This window comes from Henckelia pumila, chromosome 3 (genome assembly GCF_033568475.1).
Source record: "Henckelia pumila isolate YLH828 chromosome 3, ASM3356847v2, whole genome shotgun sequence".
Lineage (NCBI taxonomy): Eukaryota > Viridiplantae > Streptophyta > Magnoliopsida > Lamiales > Gesneriaceae > Henckelia > Henckelia pumila.
In genome coordinates, this window is record NC_133122.1 from 148,770,473 (window position 1) to 148,791,916 (window position 21,444).

Below are 21,444 nucleotides of genomic sequence, written 5' to 3' on the forward strand. Positions count from 1 at the left end.
CTCATCATTTTTCAATTTATTGTATGCTTGCCGGATTCATACAATTATGTCTAAAACATGCATACAATCATAATATCATATATTATATATAGGATGATCGATTCCATTTCTAATTGACTCGTGGTTGCCAATCACGAGTCTTAGTCCAATCCTAGGTAATATGCAGTATGCAATGCAATCCTATTACATTAGCTTCCAATTTACATTTCTTCGTCTTTATTGTCTGCTGGGCCCACCATCTTCAAATCTTGATCTCCCACTAAATCTAATGTATTTACAATAAATAGCAATGACAAGTAGGGGATACATTTTAGGGGTGGGAACGGGCCATAAACCAAGCCCACTTTTATTACATATGACATTCATATTGGGCCATAAACCAGGCCCATTAATAAAACCAACAACAATAAAACAAATGTAAATTCCTAACATACACCTACAAAATTGGTCATGGCAATCGATCATCCTTATCCAATAACATTTAATTCAAAATTAATTTATTGGATATCATGCATATGGCAATTTAAATTTAAACAGGATAAAATCATATTTTATATATAAAATCATATTTTACATATAAAATCATATTTTACCTTTTATTAAATAAAATCATATTTTATCTACAGAATCTAATTTTATAGATAAAATCATATTTTACTTAATATATACATAAGATCAAATCTTATCATCAATTGTACCAAAAATAATTTATTTCAAAATTCAATTTAAGGATAAAATATTAAAATTTTCCAAAAATTCAAATTTATCCAAAAATCAATTTTAAAATTTTCGGACTCGAACAATTCGATCCGATGCCTCGTGAACCAATCAAAAACAATTTTTGACCGGACCAAAAATAAAATTTTAACACATTAAAATTAATTTAAATAAAAAAAAATAATTTTTCCCGCGGGCCGCCCGGGACACTCCTGGGCTGGCCCGCACCCGTGGGCGCGGGCCGGGGCAGCCCGGCTGCCCCTTTAGGGCAGCGACCGTCGCTGCCCCACCGGGCAGCGATCCAATCGCTGCTTGGGTTTTGCCCGAAAATTTTTTTTATTTATTTAAAATATTTATTTTGTTTTAAAAAAACCAAGACTCAAAAATTTTTGTACAATCGATTAATTTAATCGTTTGATCTGAGTAACCTGGCTCTGATACCACTGATGGAAAACGCGGCTCTCAGATCAATCGGTATTGATACCTGGTGCAGCGGAAGTTTAAAATTTTGTATGGAACAATTTCATAGTGTGGGTATCAATCCTTTTACGATTAAATTATTTGTGTGTGTAAAAATTAAATAACTGTTATGTAATTTTTACCTTCAATCTCGAAGCGAGATTATTGGACACCAACAGATTTAGTCTGCTCTTGTTGTCTCTCCCTGGAACTGATGAATATTCTGTCCTTCAATCAGGTCCACGAATGGAGGTTTAATCCCTCTGATAGATTGCACTAGAAAATCTATCAGAAGTTTTCTACGAAGAGAATAAACGAATTTGATTCGCTATTCCAGACTGCAATTCAAAATCACAGACCGGAATTTCTCACGCAGAGAAGGGAGGGGGGCGGCCGAATTTCTTTTGAGAGAGAGCTAGGGTTTTCGATTTTCTGTCTCTCAAATTATGACCAATTGTGTGTAATTTCTGTACTGCAATAACTTATTTATAATGCAGGCCACTAACACCTTAGGGCCCATTAGTCATAAGTTGAGGCCCGACAAGCAAAGCCCGCATGTTCAGAAATTAATATAAAATTCATCGTGACTCCAATTGATAAACCGATTTTACCAATGTGCACAGAAACCATTTCTGCACATTTTAAAGTCAAGATAAATTTTCCTGAATCCGAATTCAGTGGTTTCCAAAAATGTACATCCCTATGTCATTTTAGGAAATCCTACTCCCTTACTCTTATTTAAGAAGTCCAACTTCTTTATTCATTAAATTTAACTCTTTAAATTTAACTATCTCAACGGGGATTAAAACTCCATTACACTGTGTGACCCTCAATGGTTCAGGGATACAGCTAGCCGTGGGCTCACAACTCCTTGTGACTCGGAACAACGATTTCCGACTTGCCCAACGAATCATGGTAAAGCGCCTAGCAACATCGCCCCATGATTCCCTAGGTATCACTGATAGTGCCTACAAGAACCAGTAGATTTTGGTTAGCGTACAGTACGGTCCCTTCATCCATATATCCCGATCGAATCAACAACCATTGGTATATCGAGAGTCGCTCAAGATTCGATAACTATGCAATACATCTTGAAGATCAAATTAGTGACATCGCATGTGCTACTAAGAAAACATTTCTTAAATCACATCAAGTACTCTGGCCAGAGATTCGTCACACTAATATCTCCTCAGATCGCATAGGATATCCACACTCGCAAGTATGTGGTGAATCCTTGACAACAATGCATCGACTCCTATATGTGTTGTAACTGTACCCAATCCCGACACCTGATGACCCCCATAGAGTCGGTAAACGAGTCAAAGCACAATACTAGCATATAGAGTCTCCATGATGTTTCAAGTAGTAAGGACTAATGGTGTACAACCAAAACCGCGGACTTTATCCACTCGATAAGTGATAACCACTTGGAAAGTCCGGATAGGGTAGTTCGATTATTCATCCTATGAATATCCATTTGCATGCTTCGAACATCTCCATGTTCCCTACCAATGAAACGTGGTACTCCGCATCGCAAATGCTAGTCTCAAACTCGAGCGATCCTTATCCTTATTATCGGACGGCTCAATCGACTAGGAACAGTTTAGAATATACAGTGACTATAAGATGTATTTCATGATAGACATCCCCATGTTCTACCACATCTTACATACACTATAGTATATTCAAGGTCTTTATCAAAACAACAATAGTATATCACAATATAACAATATGAAGAAAGATAAAGTCATTGCCATTAATAAAAGTGTAAATTATATTAAACAAAAGATCGTTTATACAAAGAGTCATCAAAGCCCATAGCCACAAGTTGGCTCACTGGGCACCCACTCTTTCAACAACAAATCCAATCGACAGAATACAACCGACGCTATCACAAGTGTATAAATACTGTTTATACAACCAAATCGAAGGTTCAGGGTAAATAAATTCCTACCCTCTACAACCTCGCACTCCCCAATCTCAATCCTGCTGAGAGCCGCCTGGACCGTCCAGCCTCAAACCTGCCCCACCACAAGGTACATAATACCCAAACACAAGGGCGTGAGCTAGAACGCTCAATACGAAGCAATGATATAAATACAAATATGCGCACACAGATGATTTAAAACTCAAGTGAAAACACTTGCTCATGGCGCCGGGAATATACAGTACCGGCAAGAGAGCTACTCCGCGGGGTACTCGTATACTCCATATCAGGGCTGAGCAAACCCCATCATGACCCAAATCCAAAACAGGATACAAGCCTTATATGGAAACTGTCATACCTGACTCGAGTAAAAAATGAGATCATTGTTCCCTATGGAGACTGTCAATGACTCACATCTCTCCGGATGCAGTCACGCGTAAAATCATGTATGTGCTAAGACGGTAAAACATGCTAAAACATGATAAAACATATAGCACATACTCATGCAACATATAAGCAAATATATCATGCCGGCTATCTCGGTCAGTACTTACGTACCTCTTACACTGCTGGTCAAACTTAGCTCCACTGACCTAGACTCCAAGCCTACTAGTCCAGTCTACTGCTACTACAATGCAAATATCCATGCATCAATAATAAAGCTCTAAAAGCCTTAACTAAGCTATTGCATACTCCTAAATATTTTTAGGATGCCAAAGCTATACCTGCGTCCGTCGTTAGCCCTTTGCTGTTGATAGCCTCAAAATTAGGCCGTAGCTCTGCGACGACGTCTAGATCACTAAGCCACTTCCGGATTCCCCGTAGGATGCCTAGATCTCCCTAGATCTGAGTTATAAGGCTTAGGAATCAGAGAGAAGAGAGGGAATTGGTGCGAGAAAATGAATTCTCGGACCCTCTATTTATAGGCAACGTTCGGAGCCTCCGAACCCGGTTCGGACCGTCCGAACTCGATCGGAACCTCCGATCGCACCTTCGGAGCATCCGATCGCTCAATATTACATCAGCCATGATGTCACCTTGTTGACGTAAGCGATGATGTGTGCCCTGGTCCAGATCGAAGCTTTCGACCTTGCCGACGGAGCGTCCGATCTCGATTGGAGCCTCCGATCCTGGCACGGAGCTTCCGATCCACTTCGGATCGTCCAAACTCCTCTTCGGACCGTCCGATCCTGCTGAACCAATTCAACTAATTCGAGTGTTCTGAATCCATTTCTGAAGTCCGTTATCCCAACATGAACTTACTTAATCATGTTTTACTTAATCTAGACATGATCACGTGATTAATTACTCATTAATCACTAATTAGAAATGCGGGTTACTACATTCTCTCCCACTTAATAAATTTCGTCCTAGAAATTTAAGTCTTAGAGGAAAACATAAATAGCCAACCAAATGTTCTTTAATACAACTGAACAAGTACAAACTCGATATAAAGAAGTACAAAATCTCAAAATAACTCGGGGTGCTCGGCTAACATCCGGCTCTCCAACTCCCAAGTAGCTTCCTCTGTCCCTCTGCGTTGCCAATGTACCATAACCAATGGTATGCGCTTGTTACGAAGTACCTTATCCTTCATGTCAAGAACTCGCAGGGGTTTCTCCACATACGATAGATCTCGATCTACCTTTACCTCGGTCGGATGCAAAATATGCGACTCATCCGCCACATACTACCTTAACAAGGACACGTGGAACACATCGTGGATCTCCGAAAGATCGGGTGGTAAGGCCAGACGATAAGCAACATCCCCAACCTTCTCGAGAATCATGAAAGGACCAATAAATCTAGGTGTCAGCTTACCCTTGCGACCAAACCTCATCACTTTCCGGAAAGGTGACACACGCAAGAAAACGTATTCTCCTACCTCAAAATGAAGTGGCCTGCGGTGAGTGTTCGCGTAGCTAGCCTGTCGATCCTGGGCTGCCTTAATCCTGCATCGGATCAATCCTACTGCATCAATCATCTACTGAATCATCTGAGGACCTTCAACCTGACGCTCGCCAACCTCGTCCCAAAACAAAGGTGTACGACAACGGCGTCCATAAAGAGCCTCAAATGGTGCCATGCCAATGCTGCGATGGAAACTATTGTTGTAGGCGAACTCCACCAAGGGTAAATGATCATGCCACGCTGGACCAAAATCCATCACCGCCGCGCGAAGCATATCCTCTAAAGTGCGAATAGTATGCTCCGACTGTCCGTCCGTCTCTGGATGATAAGCCGTACTCAAGCTCAAAGTAGTACCAAGGGCTCGCTGGAAACTACCCCAAAATCTCGAGGTGAATCTCGAATCTCTATCGCTGACAATGCTCAACGGAATCCCATGCAATCGAACAATCTCTCGCACATACAATTGCGTCATCCTATCGAAGGTGTAATCGCGGTTATAGGGAAGAAAATGCGCTGATTTCGACAACGGATCCACGACAACCCAAATAGCATCACAATTCCTGGAAGACATAGGCAAGTGAGTGACAAAGTCCATCTTCACATGCTCCCACTTCCATTCAGGAATCTCTAAGCTCTGAAGTAACCCTTCGGGTCGTATAAACTTTGCCTTGACCTGTTGACACACAAGGCATCGGGATACGAACTGATAAATGCTGCGCTTCATCCCTTTCTACCAAAATCAAGTGCGAAGATCCTTATACATCTTCATGCTGCCTGGATGTACAGAGAATCGACTATGGTGAGCTTGCGATAAGATCTCATCCCTCAAAGTAAAATCCTCGGGTACCACAACTCGACCAGAAAGACACAACAGACCGTCTCCTTGCAGATGAAAACAAGAAATATTATCACCCTCAGCCAAACGGGCTAACTTTTGAGTCTTCAGGTCAGAATTCTGAGCTTCCCGGATTCGTCTGTATAGCGCTGGCTCTGCAAGCACAGAAGAGACATGAATCCCTTGTTGTTCTGTCTTATGACGGAACGTGAATCCCAAAGAACAACACTCCTCCACTGCCTTTGAAACCGAACTGGTACGAAGGAAACTCACATAAACTTTGCGACTAAGTGCATCAACAACAGGATTTGAAGAACCTGGATGGTACTTGATCTCACAATCGTAATCCTTCAACAGATCCATCCAATGACGCTGCCGCATGTTCAACTCAGCCTGAGTGAACAGATACTTCAAACTCTTATGATCGGTGAAGATCTCAAATCGTTCTCCGTACAAATAGTGACGCCATATCTTAAGAGCAAAGACAATGGCTGCAAGCTCTAAATCATGTACGGATAGTTCTCCTCGTGAGTCTTCAGCTGTTTGGAGGCATAAGCAATCACGTGGCCATTCTGAGTCAACACACACCCCAAACCCTGGAGAGAAGCATCAGTGAAGACTACAAAACCACCTGATCCAGACGATAAGGAAAGAACTGGAGCTGTCGTCAGACGACGTCTCAACTCACAAAAACTGTCTTCACAAGCATCATACCAAATGAAAGAAACGTCTTTCTTCGTCAACTGAGTCAAAGGCTTAGCTATCTAAGAGAAATTCTCCACAAAACGACTATAGTATCCTGCTAAACCAAGGAAACTACGAATCTCAGAAACTGTAGTAGGACGTGACCAATTCAGAATAGCCTCTGTCTTGCTAGGATCAATAGATACACCATCCTGAGAAATGAAATGACCAAGGAACACAACTCGGTCAATCCAGAAGTCACACTTACTCAGCTTTGCGTACAACTGTCTCTCCCTCAAGACCTGCAGTACAGTATAGAGATGGTAGGCATGATCATCCATGCTGCGAGAATACGCCAAAATGTCATCGATGAACACCACCACGAACTTATCCAGAAAGTCGCGGAAAACTCTGTTCATCATATCCATAAAAATAGCTGGAGCATTCGTCAAACCAAACGGCATCACTAGAAACTCATAGTGTCCATACCGCGTACGAAATGATGTCTTAGGAACATCCTCTTGTCGAACTCTCAACTGATGATACCCAGACCGAAGATCAATCTTCGAATAGACAGAAGTACCCTGTAACTGATCAAAGAGATCATCTATCCGTGGAAGAGGATACTTATTCTTCACTGTCACCTGATTCAACTGACGGTAGTCAATACACAACCGCATCAAACCATCCTTCTTCTTGACAAACAGTACTGGGGCTCCCCATGGCGAAACACTAGGTCTAATATAACCTTTATCAAGAAGATCTTGCAATTGCTTCTGCAGCTCTTTCATCTCTGACGGTGCCAATTGGTAAGGAGTCCTGGAAATCGGTGTAGTCCCTGGAACTAACTCAATGCCAAACTCAATTTCCCTTAGTGGTGGCAAGCCTGGAATCTCCTCCGGAAACACATCTGGAAAGTCACGAACCACTGGTATCTCTTGGATATCTGGCTCTCCTAAGGATGCGTCAATGGCGTAGATAAGGTAGCCTTCCCCGCCAGACTCTAAAGCACGCCGTGCCTTCAGAGCTGAAATCACTGGCATCGGGGGTCGCGCTCCCTCACCATAGAAATACCATGACTCATCATCCTCTGGACGAAACTAAACAAACCTCTGATAGCAATCCAATATCGCTCGGTAGTTAGTCAATAGATCTATCCCAATGATGCAATCGAAATCCTCCATTGCTAGAATCATCAGGTTAGCACTAAGCTGATGTCCCTCAAAATCCAAAACACAACCCACAACTAGATGCTTAGCTAAAACCTCGCTTCCCATAGGAGTAGAAACCACTAGCAACACGTCTAAAGTAATATATGGCAACTTATACTTCTTAGCAAAACGTGCTGAGACAAAAAAATGCGATGCACCGGTATCAATTAAAACATATGCAGGAAAACCACATAAACTACAGATACCTGCAATCATTCGATCGCTGTCAGCCTCTGCCTGCTCCTGGTTAAGTGCAAAGACCTGACCCTGGGTACGTGGACTCAACGAAGAATGACCCCGAGAAGGAGTCTGAGTAGGCTGTCTCTGAGACTGCTGCGGATGCTGGCGCTGCTGCGAATACTGCTGCTGAAAAGGTGGCTGCTGGTACTGAGGTGGCTTAACAGATGCCTGAGAACCTCCGGAACCACTCGCTGCCCCAATTAGCATAGGACAATCTCTCTTCATGTGACCCTCCTGGCCACACTGGAAACATGCAGTGGCCGATCGACCACACTGCCCTGGCGGATGTCTGCGTCGGCACTGAATACACCGGTTCGGTCTCTGTCCACCAAAACGATGCACCCCACTAGATCCAGAGGAAGAAGAAGAAGTACCTCCTGGCTTCTTGAAGGACTGTTGTAGTAACCCGTATCCAGAATTAGCGATTAATGAGTATATTAATTGAGTAATCATGTTTAGATTAAGTAAAACATGATTAAGGAAATTCCAAATGAGTAAACGGAGTCCAGAAATGGATTCAGGACACTCGAAAGTAGCCGGAAAGGTCCCGAAGGTTCGGAGGGTTTGGAAGCTCCGAACCAAGTCAGGAGGCTCCGAACTGGATCGGAGGATCCGAACTCAGGATCGGAGGCTCCGTTCGAGATCGGAAGCTCCGTCGGCAAGATCGGACGTTCCGATCGGGACCAGGGCACACGTCATCACTTACGTCAGCAAGGTGACGTCATGACTGATGTAATATTGGGCGATCGGACGCTCCGAAGGTGGGATCGGAGGTTTCGATCGTGTTTGGACGTTCCGAACCGGGTTCGGAGGCTCCGAACTCCGTCTATAAATAGGGGGCCGAGATTTCATTTCAAAGTGCACTTTTTCCTCTCTTCTCTCTGATTCCTAAGCCTTCTAACTCAGATCTAGGGAGTTCTAGGCATCCTATTGGGAATCCGGAAGTGGCTTAGCGATCCAGGCGTCGAGGCGGAGCTGTGGCCTAGTTTTGAGGCAATTGTCATCAGCGAGCTGACGACGGACGCAGGTATAGCTATGGTCTCCTTAAATTATTTAGGAGTATGCAATAGCTTAGTTAAGGCTTTTAGAGCTTAATTATTGATGCATGGGTATTTGCATTGTAGAGCTGATATACGCTTGGAATCTAGAGTGGGACTGCTAGGAAATGCCTGTAGTAAGGTACGTAAGTACAGACTGAGATAGCCAGCGGGTTTTGCATGCTTATATGTTGCATTTGTGTGTCATATTATTATGCAGCATGTGCATATCATATTGTGCATGTCCATCTTGTGAGATGAGCCATGTAGGGCCGCTCAGCCCTGTCTGGACGGTTGATGTCTAGCACTCAGTGACTGACGGGTCATGAGTGATTAGCATCTAGGGACACAGTCCACGTCCTGTAGGAATGAGCAGTGTACGCAGGGTTTGCTCCCCGGGTTGTACCACTCATGTCCTAGGCGCCATTACTGAGCAGTTATATACAGTTATCCCAGATATGGATACCCTATCATTTGCATGCATCATATTTGTATGTTTTACCCAGTGCTTTCGTATTGAGCTTAGAGCTCACGTACAGTATTTTCTATGTATTTAGACACCCCATTCGATGGGGCAGGTGTAGGTGCAGGATTGAGCACCAGGAGCTTGGAGTAGCCAGTGATCCGTGAAGACAGCAGGATTAGCTGTAGGTTTTGCCTTTAGGCTATTTATTCGATTTGGTTGCATAAATCAAATTTATTTAACCGGTTGTATTCTGCCGATCTATTTTTATTTAAGTCTTCCGCAGCGATTTATTTAATGCATGTTTAATTATGCTCTTAACTCTGATTAGGTAGTGGATCCGGGTAGGGTCGCTACATTTATTGGTATCAGAGCATATGCATGCAAGAGACTTGGGATATAGTAATAAAGACTTTGGGTTATCCTTATGGGATTGATGAGACCTTGGAAGAGGTGATGATACGGCAATTAGTTTGCCCAGAGACTATCATCATCGGCAGGATTTCTGAAGATTTGGCTTATGGGATTCCAGCAAGTGCGGACAGGAGTGATGGATCATGTCCAAGTTTTCAAGACTTCTACTCATGTGGATCCTAGCTTTGGATCGATTACTGGATATCAGAGGCAGTGGCAGAGCATTGGATGGGACGCACTTGATGCTTGCATCTGTATCGTCCATACCATGATAACACTACTCTGAAGATTCTCCACTAGTAGTTGGAGAGATTGTCAGATAGACCTTCACCAAAGAATGTCTCGAGTGCCTAAAGCATGATAGGTTTCGAGAGTGAGGTCTTTAACCTCATGCAGAACATGGTTTTGCCGGTATGCTGTATCGATGCGTTCGGTAGGCAAACGGGAAACTTCATGTTCAGAAGAATGATATGAATACAAGAAGAACACTGATGGTAGATCGTGAGCAGGTGCTACAACTTAAATTGTAATTCACCCAAGTGTAGGTTGTCTGCAAGTAATATACTCGTGAGTACGAGATCGATCCACGGAGAGGATGTTGTAAGTTTAATTTTAGCAATAATATATTATAGATGAAAATATTATTATAAAACTTCAAATACACAAATTATAAAATTGTCAAGGTTTCAAAGGTTCATTGTTGGTTTATTTAAGATTGTTTAATAAAAATAAATAAAAGAAACTAAAATAAAAATAAACATAAAAGAACAATGAAATATTTAAACAAGTATATCATATAATATAGTTCCCACTATATTAATATCAGATTAACCGATATTTAATACATGGTACCCATAATATATATATAGATGAATAAATATAAACATAAAAAGAACAATTAAATATTTAAACAAGTATATCATATAATATAGTTCCCACTATATTAATATCAACCGATATTTAATACATGGTACCCATAATATATATATAAATGCATAAATATAAATTGACATAAAAATAAATGTTAGATCAAATCACAATATTTTATTTAGAACAACCGGCAGAGCCACGCTATCGTCTAAATAAAATATATGACTTTATGTTAGATGCGATAAAGTAAATGTTAGTTGCGGAAAAGTAAAAGTTAGATGCGAGAAAGTAAATGTTAGTTGCGGAAAAATAAATGTTAGTTGCGATAAAGTAAAAGTTAGATGCGAAAAAGTAAATGTTAGTTCAAATCACAATATATTATTTAGAACAACCGACAGTGTCACGCTATCGTCTAAATAATATATATGACTTTATTATAAATAGATACATATATTTATAGTATATAATTATTGTAGTATTTATTGTATCATATTTGACAACAAATCAAGGTAACCACATTCAAGGTACCAAGCATTTGATGTAAATAGATAACAACAAATCATCCAAAATTATACCTACAAATAAAGATCAATTAGTAAAAATAAAAATAAAAAAGAAAAGAATATACAAAATATAGACAATCTTACTTGACCAACAATGAAACCTTTTCACCTTGACATAAAAAGATTTAGCTTTCCATGAACATGAAACTCAAGAATAAAGATAAAAGAAATTTCATACTTGAACTTGAGAAACTTGCACACTCAAACTTTTATTCTCACACACAATATTTATTTTACAAATGAAGAATTCTCTACACTTTTGCACCCTACAAAGCTTATACAACACATCTATTTATAGGCCAAATGAGAGCAAGAGTCCAAGGCTCATTAAATATGAAATAGTAAAGTTGGTGGGTGCTTGTCTCCTTGAATGTCAATACCATGACCCAACTTTAATTGGTATGTTTGATGCCTTAGACCACCGATTCAGCCTTTCTTTTCAACATAGAACACGTAGAATATTTTGTGTAGATGTGTTTGGACAACTCATTCACCCCTTTTGGATAAAATATGAAATACTTATGATATTTTTACTCCAAGCTGGTCATAGTAAAAGTAAATCTATCTCCATTTTGATGTTTGATTATTTTGATCATCTTAATGAAGTTTTTGGAATTTCTTGTCTTCTACAAAGTTGAAGATGCCTCTTTTGTGATTCTACAGGTTTTGAGGTTACTCCATTATGACCTCTGTAGCTTGAGTAATTTTATTTTTACCAAACCTGCGCAAACCGTAAAATACAACATTTTAGTAAAACATTTAAATATAAACACATAACACTAAAATAATATAACTTCATAATTTTAATTAAACTTAAATTTTAAAACACACTTTTTAACATATAAATAATTACAAATTTTAAGTTTCATCACACCCCCAAACCGGCTAATTACTAGTCCCTTAGTAATAAAATATCATAAAATATCATAAAATCACAAGTTAGATTTTTATTCCTTAATATATATATTCAAATTTGCAAACTTTGAAATTTTAAAAACACACTTGTGAGGAGATCATATGTTTATTTATAAATCTCATTATCAACCAATATATCAATATGTAATTGGATGGGCTATACATATATATTTCACACAATATCAAAATATTAAATATATATAATTTTTTTTTTTTTACATAAATATTTTCTAAAAACTTTGAGAATAATATAATTAAAAGGATAATAGAAATCATTTTCATAACATGTATATCATCAGGAATATTAATGTAAAAGTCTCAACTCCATATTCTCTCGGGTTAAAGTATTTCATATATAGCTGTTTTTCACTCATGGAGTTGGAAGAAATTATACACTCTTTGAAAATGGCTAGTAAAGCAGACAATCAAATAACCTAATATTGAAAATAAGATAGGATGATTTACAAAGAATAAACCCATTTTTTTTTGTTTTTTTGTTTTTTTTTTTTTTTGCTTGGCTGCAAAATTGTTTTTACATAATCAAATACCTCCAATAAACTTTGAAAATGTAACATTTTTTTTTTCAAAGTTTATTTTTATTTTTATTTTTTATGAGGTAAATCTATTACATTAATAATTATAGTAGAGATATTAATACTCTACATCTTTACAATCAAACTTCAAACAACTTTGCAGCCAATTTTCATTTTTCTTTTTTTTTTTTTTTCTTCAAAATGGGTTTAATCTAGTAATCAACCATTTCTTAATAATCAATAAAAGCTTATAAGTTGTTTTCTCAATTCTTACCCCCTCACTCACAAAATTTATGTGAGTAACTATTGCACTTTTACAAATTAATTCCCTCAATTATACATGTTATTATTTATTCAATCAATATCACTTTAATTATATACTCATAAAAGTTTTAGAAAATATGTATTTGAAAACACATAATTATATATTATTTATAACTTATATCCCATCAATTATATATTTTCTATTAAATTGATAAAAAGAAGAATAAATAAACATCTATACAAAAAGACTTCATTTTCTTAGTAGTTTGCAATTTAAATATATACGGAATATTAAAATCTAATCTATTGTGATAAGATGATAAATAAAAACTAATGCGTGTCAGGAGTTTTTGACTCCTTACTCTGCCATTGAATAAATATTATTATAGAAATATTTTTTTTTTTTAAATTTTAAATTTTTTATTTTTTTTTTAAGAAAAATAAAGAGTACATGATGAAAGAGATATCACCTGAAATTATTGAAGATGAGGAACAAACACAAACCATTTCATGACATGTTGAATCAATGATCCAGTTTTCTTTTCTTACTAGTTGGTTGAGACCAATTGATCTTTGTTATAGCTGAATCAGGTTGATGAACAAAAGCTTGGAGATCATCAATTAATTGGTCTTCATTCGAAGCAGAGATGAGCATCCTTCGTGAATTTTCTGAAATAAAATTTTGTTCCACGGCTACATCGAGAAAAGTCAACAAACCATCATAATAGTTATTGATATTCAACAAGCCAACAGGTTTATTATGGATATTAAGTTGTGCCCAAGAAACAACATGAAAAATTTCTTCTAAAGTACCAAAACCACCAGGTAAGGCAATAAAAGCATCAGAATTTTCTATCATTTTAGTTATTCTCTCGTACATTGATGAAACTTTCAACTCTTCCCCAACCGTAACACCTGTAATATTTCCTTCAGCTAAAGCTGTAGGAATAATACCCAAAACCTGACTACCTCCAAGATGAGCTGCTGTTGAAATAGATCCCATTAACCCAATATTGCCTCCTCCATAAACCAAGTGAATTTTTCTCTCTGCTAACTTTTTTCCAAGATTAATTGCTGCATCAACAAATATTTTATTCTTTCCAGTATTAGAACCACAAAAGACACAAATATTTTTCAATTTTTGTGAAGAAGATTCTGTCATGTTTTTTTCTTTTTTAAAAAAAAATATAGAGAGTTGAGTGATTTTATAAGGAAAACAAGGAATAAGACAGAAATAGGAATACAGATGTGAACAAAATGATGAAAATAGTAAAAAAAATAATATATAATAATAACATGCATGCGTATAAACAGTGATGTGATTGTGGCTCACAGTGTTCCTTCAATATTTATGAGTCGAGGGTTGGCTTACCATCCAATTTTCTTATAAATTGGCAAATAGGGTCTTTTTTAGTCAGATTCCCAAGACCATCACCATGACGCTGCGCTTGGAATAGTTTCCATAAATGGAGAAGTTGACCTTGTACATCTCCACTAGAATGCGTCTCAAGAGTCAATGAGATATCATCCAATGACTCTTTACTCAGCCCATTCTTAATGAAATCAATTTTATCTTCTCTATTTGTGGAAACATATCCCAAAGATCTGCATTGTCTATTACAAGTCCATCTGGCACAATTATGACAAACATCTAACCTTTTAGCCCTTCTTTTCTTCGCATAGGTACTTTTTCCTAGTCCAGACATATTTCGAACAAGTAAGAATTTTGGAACTTCACCACCTAATCGAACCTTGGCTTCAATTATAAGACGAATATCCTCCGGGATTCCTTTTTGCATAAGCATTCTCAATCTTTCACATCTGCCTTCATAAATCATTCTCAGAACTTTTTTAGAAACAGATGGAAAATATTTACCAAGTTTTTTGATAGCTTCATCCATAATATATTTATATATATATATTCAATTATTTTGGGAAATTGAAATAAAACCGACTGAAAGTAGTCACGGAGTACCGTTATCCGCCACTTAACCGGGAAGTGAACTCAATTCTGCAAAAATAAAATAAAAATATAAGTAACAATTAAGTTGGATCATATAAAGGCATAAACTCTTCATTAAGAACTTCATTTTCTATAAACAGTTTAAGTCTTTGCCCATTAACTTTAAATACATTATTATTTTTAGGATTTTCAACATCAACAGCACCATGAGGATAGACAAATTTAACAATAAATGGTCCAGACCATCGCGATCTAAGTTTTCCTGGAAACAAATGCAAGCGAGAATTATAAAGTAAAACTTTTTGTCCGATTTCAAAAGATTTTCTCATAATATTTTTATCATGAAATGCTTTTGTTTTATCTTTATAAATCTTTGCATTTTCATATGCATCATTTCTTAATTCTTCTAGTTCATTTAATTGCAATTTTCTTGATTTAGATGCATCATCTAAATTAGTATTAAACGCTTTAATTGCCCAATAAGCTTTATGTTCAATTTCAACAGGTAAATGACAATGCTTTCCAAAAACTAATCTATATGGTGACATCCCCAATGACGTTTTAAATGCAGTTCTATATGCCCATAATGCATCACTTAATCTTAAAGACCAATCTTTTCGATTTGGATTGACTGTTTTTTCCAAAATTTGTTTTATTTCTTTATTTGCAAGTTCAACCTGACCATTCGTTTGAGGGTGATATGGAGTAGAAACTTTATGTGTAATACCATATTTTCTTAACAACGAAGAAAATGATTTATTTATAAAATGACTTCCCCCATCACTTATTATAGCTCTAGGTATTCCAAATCGACTAAAAATATTTTCTTTCAAAAATTTTATCACAACTTTATGATCATTAGTTCTACATGCAATTGCTTCAATCCATTTTGAAACATAATCGACAGCTACTAAAATATAAGTGAATCCAAAAGATAATGGAAATGGACCCATAAAATCTATTCCCCAACTGTCAAATATTTCAATAATCATGATTGGATTTAAAGACATCATGTTTCGTTTTGAAATTGAACCCATTTTCTGACAATTTTCACAAGATTTGCAAAATGAATGTGTATCTTTGAATAAAGAAGGCCAATAAAATCCACATTGAAAGATTTTTGCAGCTGTTTTCTTTGACGAAAAATGACCTCCACATGCCTCAGAATGACAAAATTTAATGACACTACTTACCTCATTGTCGGGTATGCATCGTCGAAAAATTTGATCAGGACAATACTTAAACAAATAAGGATCATCCCAATAAAATTTTTTGACCTCTTTCAAGAATTTATTTTTATCTTGTGAACTCCAATGAGAAGGCATTTTATTTGTCACAAGAAAATTTACAATATTAGCAAACCAAGGCATAGTAGTAGCATAAAATAGTTGATCATCCGGAAAATTTTCATTTATTGGTATTTCATTTTGAGATGATTCAAAAATTATTCTTGATAAATGATCGGCTACTACATTTTCTTTTCCTTTTTTATCTTTTATTACAAGATCAAATTCTTGTAACAACAAAATCCATCTTATTAATCTCGGCTTAGCATCTTGTTTATTTGATAAATATTTTATGGCAGAATGATCAGTGTAAACAATAGTAGTAGAACCAATTAAATAGGATCGAAATTTATCTAATGCAAACACTACTGAAAGTAATTCTTTTTCAGTTGTTGAATAATTGATTTGAGCACTATTTAAGGTTCTACTTGCATAATAGATCACATAAGGTTTACCTTCTTTTCTTTGTCCTAACACGGCTCCTACAACATAATCACTTGCATCACACATTAATTCAAATGGTAAAGACCAATCAGGAGGTTGTAAAATAGGTGATGTAGTTAAAAGATTAATTATTTTTTTAAAAGCAGTTTCACATTCTTGAGTCCATTCAAATTGTGCATCTTTTGTTAAAAGATTTGAAATTGGTTTCGATATTATGCTAAAATTTTTTATAAATCTTCTATAAAATCCCGCATGACCCAAAAATGATCGAATTTCTTTGATCGTGTTTGGTGATGGTAAATTAGCAATAACATCAACCTTAGCTTTATCAACTTCAATTCCTTTTTCAGATATGACATGCCCTAACACAATTCCGGATTTAACCATGTAGTGACATTTTTCCCAATTTAAAACAAGATTTTTTTCTTCACATCTTTTTAAAACTTCTTCCAAATTTTTAAGACAGTTTTCAAATGAGTTTCCAAAAACAGTTATATCATCCATAAAAACTTCCACAAATTCTTCAATCATGTCACTAAAAATACTTAGCATGCATCTTTGAAAAGTAGCCGGGGCATTACATAAACCAAATGGCATTCTTTTAAAAGCAAAAGTTCCGAACGGACAAGTGAAAGTAGTTTTTTCTTGATCTTCTAATGATATTGGTATTTGATAATACCCCGAATACCCATCAAGAAAACAATAATAAGGATTACCTGCCACTTTCTCTAAAATTTGATCTAAAAATGGTAACGGAAAGTGATCTTTTCTAGTTGCATCATTTAATTTTTTATAATCAATGCACATACGCCAACTAGATGGAATCCTAGCTTGTAATAATTCTCCCTTTTCATTTTTTATAACAGTGATGCCTGATTTTTTTGGTACTACTTGTGTTGGACTTACCCATTTACTATCCGAGATTGGATAAATAATTCCGGCATCTAATAGTTTTAAAACTTCATTTTTAACAACTTCTTTCATGTGTGGATTTAATCTTCTTTGTGGTTGTTGATATGTTTTAGCATTTTCTTCCAAGTGAATTCTATGTGTGCAGATTAAAGGATTTATACCTTTTATATCTTGCAAAGTCCATCCAATTGCATTTTTGTGTTTTTTAAGTAGTGTTATTACATCTTCTTCTTGTTTTGGTAAGAGGGTAGAAGATATTACAATAGGATATGTTTGATTTTCACCAAGAAAAGCATATTTTAGTTCTATTGGCAAGGGTTTTAATTCAAGTTTTGGACGATCATTTTCTTTTACTTCTTCAAGTTCATTAATTTCTTCAAATAACTTTGATTTAAAAACATTTTTTGAATCAAAACTTTCCACTAAACAAACTTCAGATTGTTGATTTAAGTTTTCTTGGTGTATATTTTCTTCCACAATTGTTTCTATTGCATTATCATCTTCATCTTCATTAATACTTGGTTGTTTACATAAATTGAACACATTAAGTTCTAAAGTCATATTTCCAAAAGACAATTTCATTATTCCATTTCGACAATTAATTAAAGCATTTGAAGTTGCTAGAAATGGACGTCCCAATATTACTGGAATTTCGTTATGTACTTCTATTGGTTGTGTATCCAAGACAATAAAATCCACAGGATATATGAATTTATCGACTTGAACTAACACATCTTCTACGATACCTCTAGGTATTTTGATTGACCTATCGGCTAGTAAAAGAGTAACAGATGTAGGTTTTAAATCTCCCAACTTAAGCTTTTCATAAACTGAATAAGGAATTAAATTCACACTTGCTCCCAAATCTAACAAAGCTTTTTTAATTTTATTTTTTCCAATAATACATGAAATTGTTGGACAACCGGGATCTTTATATTTCAAGGTAGAATTATTTTGAATAATAGAGCTTACTTGCTCCGTTAAGAATGCTTTCTTCTTTACATGCAATTGTCTTTTCACAGTACATAAATCTTTTAAAAACTTTGCATAAGAAGGCACTTGTTTAATAGCATCTAATAATGGAATATTTATTTTTACTTGTTTAAAAACTTCATAAATATCAGAATCATTTTTTTGTTTTTTATTATTTACTAATGCATGAGGAAAAGGAACATGTTTATTTATTTTATCATCAATTTTCTTATTTTTAGGACTCAAAGCATCATCTTTCTCAAAAGTATCAGGATTTGAATCCTTACTCTTTGAGTTTAATTGATCTTTGTTTTCATCACTATATGGATCATTAACTATTTTACCACTTCTAAGAGTAATAACAGATTTTACTTGATCAAATTTTTCTTGATTTTGATTTTTAGGATTAGGTTGTGGTTGAGATGGAAATTTTCCTTTTTCATGAATATTAAGTGCAGATGCAAATTTTGCAAGAGTTTCTTTCAAATCATTCATAGATTGAATGTTTTGAATATTGATAGACTCTTGCTTTTGAATGTATGCATGAATTTCATCTTCAAAATTTTTTCTTGGAGGTGGGATATAAGGAGCATAACCTTGATGATTTTGGTTATTTTGAAGAGGTTGTTGTGAAGGTTGTGCATTATTATCGTTCCTCCAACTAAAATTGGGATGATTTCTCCAACCAGGATTGTATGTTTGTGAAAAAGGATCTAATGTTGGTTTTTTAAAATTGTTAACATAATTGGCTTGTTCATGGAGACATTCTTTAAATGAAGGCAAAGTAGGACAATTTTTTGTAAGATGATCATGTGTGTCACATATATGACAAACAATTTCTTGAACACTTTTTAATTGATCACTCTTTTTCATTTCTAATGACTCGATTTTTCTTGCTAAAGATGCAAGTTTAGCTTGAACATCTACATCATCTTTAAGATGATAAATACCACCCCCATTTGTTGAATTATTGGTTTTACTTGGTGGTTCAATTGAGCCTATATTATCCCAATTTTGAGCATTTTCTGCTAATAACTCCAAATATTCCATAGCTTCATTTGGGTTTTTATCTTCAAAAGTTCCATTACACATGAATTCTATCATTTGCCTATCTTTAGGTATTAAACCTTCATAAAAGTGAGAAACTATTCTCCATATTTCAAAACCATGATGTGGGCATGTATTAAGTAACTCTTTATATCTATCCCAACATTGATAAAATGTTTCCCCTTGTTTTTGAGAAAAAGTTGTAATTTGTCTTTTAAAAGAGTTTGTTCTATGGGAAGGAAAAAACTTTTTTAGAAATTGTTGTTGCATTTCTTTCCATGATCTTATTGAACTTGATCTCAAATTTTGCAACCATGTTTTAGCTTTATCTTTTAAGGAAAAAGGAAAAAGCTTTAATCGAACAGTATCCATGCTACAATTTTGATCATTATAAGTGTTGCAAACCTCCTCAAATTCTCTTAAATGCAAATATGGATTTTCAGAATCTAAGCCATGAAAATTTGGTAAAAGTTGAATGACTTGTGGCTTAAAATTGAAATTAGATGCATCAGGAGGAAAAACTAAACAAGATGGTGTACTAGTTCTTATTGGATTCATATGGTGCCTAAGTGTTCTTGGTTGTTCATGTTCTTGATGATTATTATTATTATTATTATCATCTTGATTATTAAAATTATCGTCCATGTTTAAAATATTTTCAGTTACTCGAACAAGTCTACCACTTTGTTTACGACTCCAAACAATCATACAATTAAAAACAACATACTATTTACATAATAACAAAATTAAACTTAATTTATACCTCCCCGGCAACGGCGCCAAAAACTTGCTACAACTTAAATTGTAATTCACCCAAGTGTAGGTTGTCTGCAAGTAATATACTCGTGAGTACGAGATCGATCCACGGAGAGGATGTTGTAAGTTTAATTTTAGCAATAATATATTATAGATGAAAATATTATTATAAAACTTCAAATACACAAATTATAAAATTGTCAAGGTTTCAAAGGTTCATTGTTGGTTTATTTAAGATTGTTTAATAAAAATAAATAAAAGAAACTAAAATAAAAATAAACATAAAAGAACAATGAAATATTTAAACAAGTATATCATATAATATAGTTCCCACTATATTAATATCAGATTAACCGATATTTAATACATGGTACCCATAATATATATATAGATGAATAAATATAAACATAAAAAGAACAATTAAATATTTAAACAAGTATATCATATAATATAGTTCCCACTATATTAATATCAACCGATATTTAATACATGGTACCCATAATATATATATAAATGCATAAATATAAATTGACATAAAAATAAATGTTAGATCAAATCACAATATTTTATTTAGAACAACCGGCAGAGCCACGCTATCGTCTAAATAAAATATATGACTTTATGTTAGATGCGATAAAGTAAATGTTAGTTGCGGAAAAGTAAAAGTTAGATGCGAGAAAGTAAATGTTAGTTGCGGAAAAATAAATGTTAGTTGCGATAAAGTAAAAGTTAGATGCGAAAAAGTAAATGTTAGTTCAAATCACAATATATTATTTAGAACAACCGACAGTGTCACGCTATCGTCTAAATAATATATATGACTTTATTATAAATAGATACATATATTTATAGTATATAATTATTGTAGTATTTATTGTATCATATTTGACAACAAATCAAGGTAACCACATTCAAGGTACCAAGCATTTGATGTAAATAGATAACAACAAATCATCCAAAATTATACCTACAAATAAAGATCAATTAGTAAAAATAAAAATAGAAAAGAAAAGAATATACA

At 35.4% G+C, this 21,444-nt stretch overlaps 1 non-coding gene across 1 annotated transcript; it reads left to right on the top strand.

The window, feature by feature from the left end:
* The first annotated feature begins 19,782 nt into the window (after positions 1 to 19,782).
* LOC140894069 (small nucleolar RNA R71) lies at positions 19,783 to 19,893 on the top strand. Its single transcript, XR_012153622.1, has one exon. It is a non-coding gene; the product is annotated as a small nucleolar RNA R71 (small nucleolar RNA).
* The last annotated feature ends 1,551 nt before the right edge of the window (positions 19,894 to 21,444 follow it).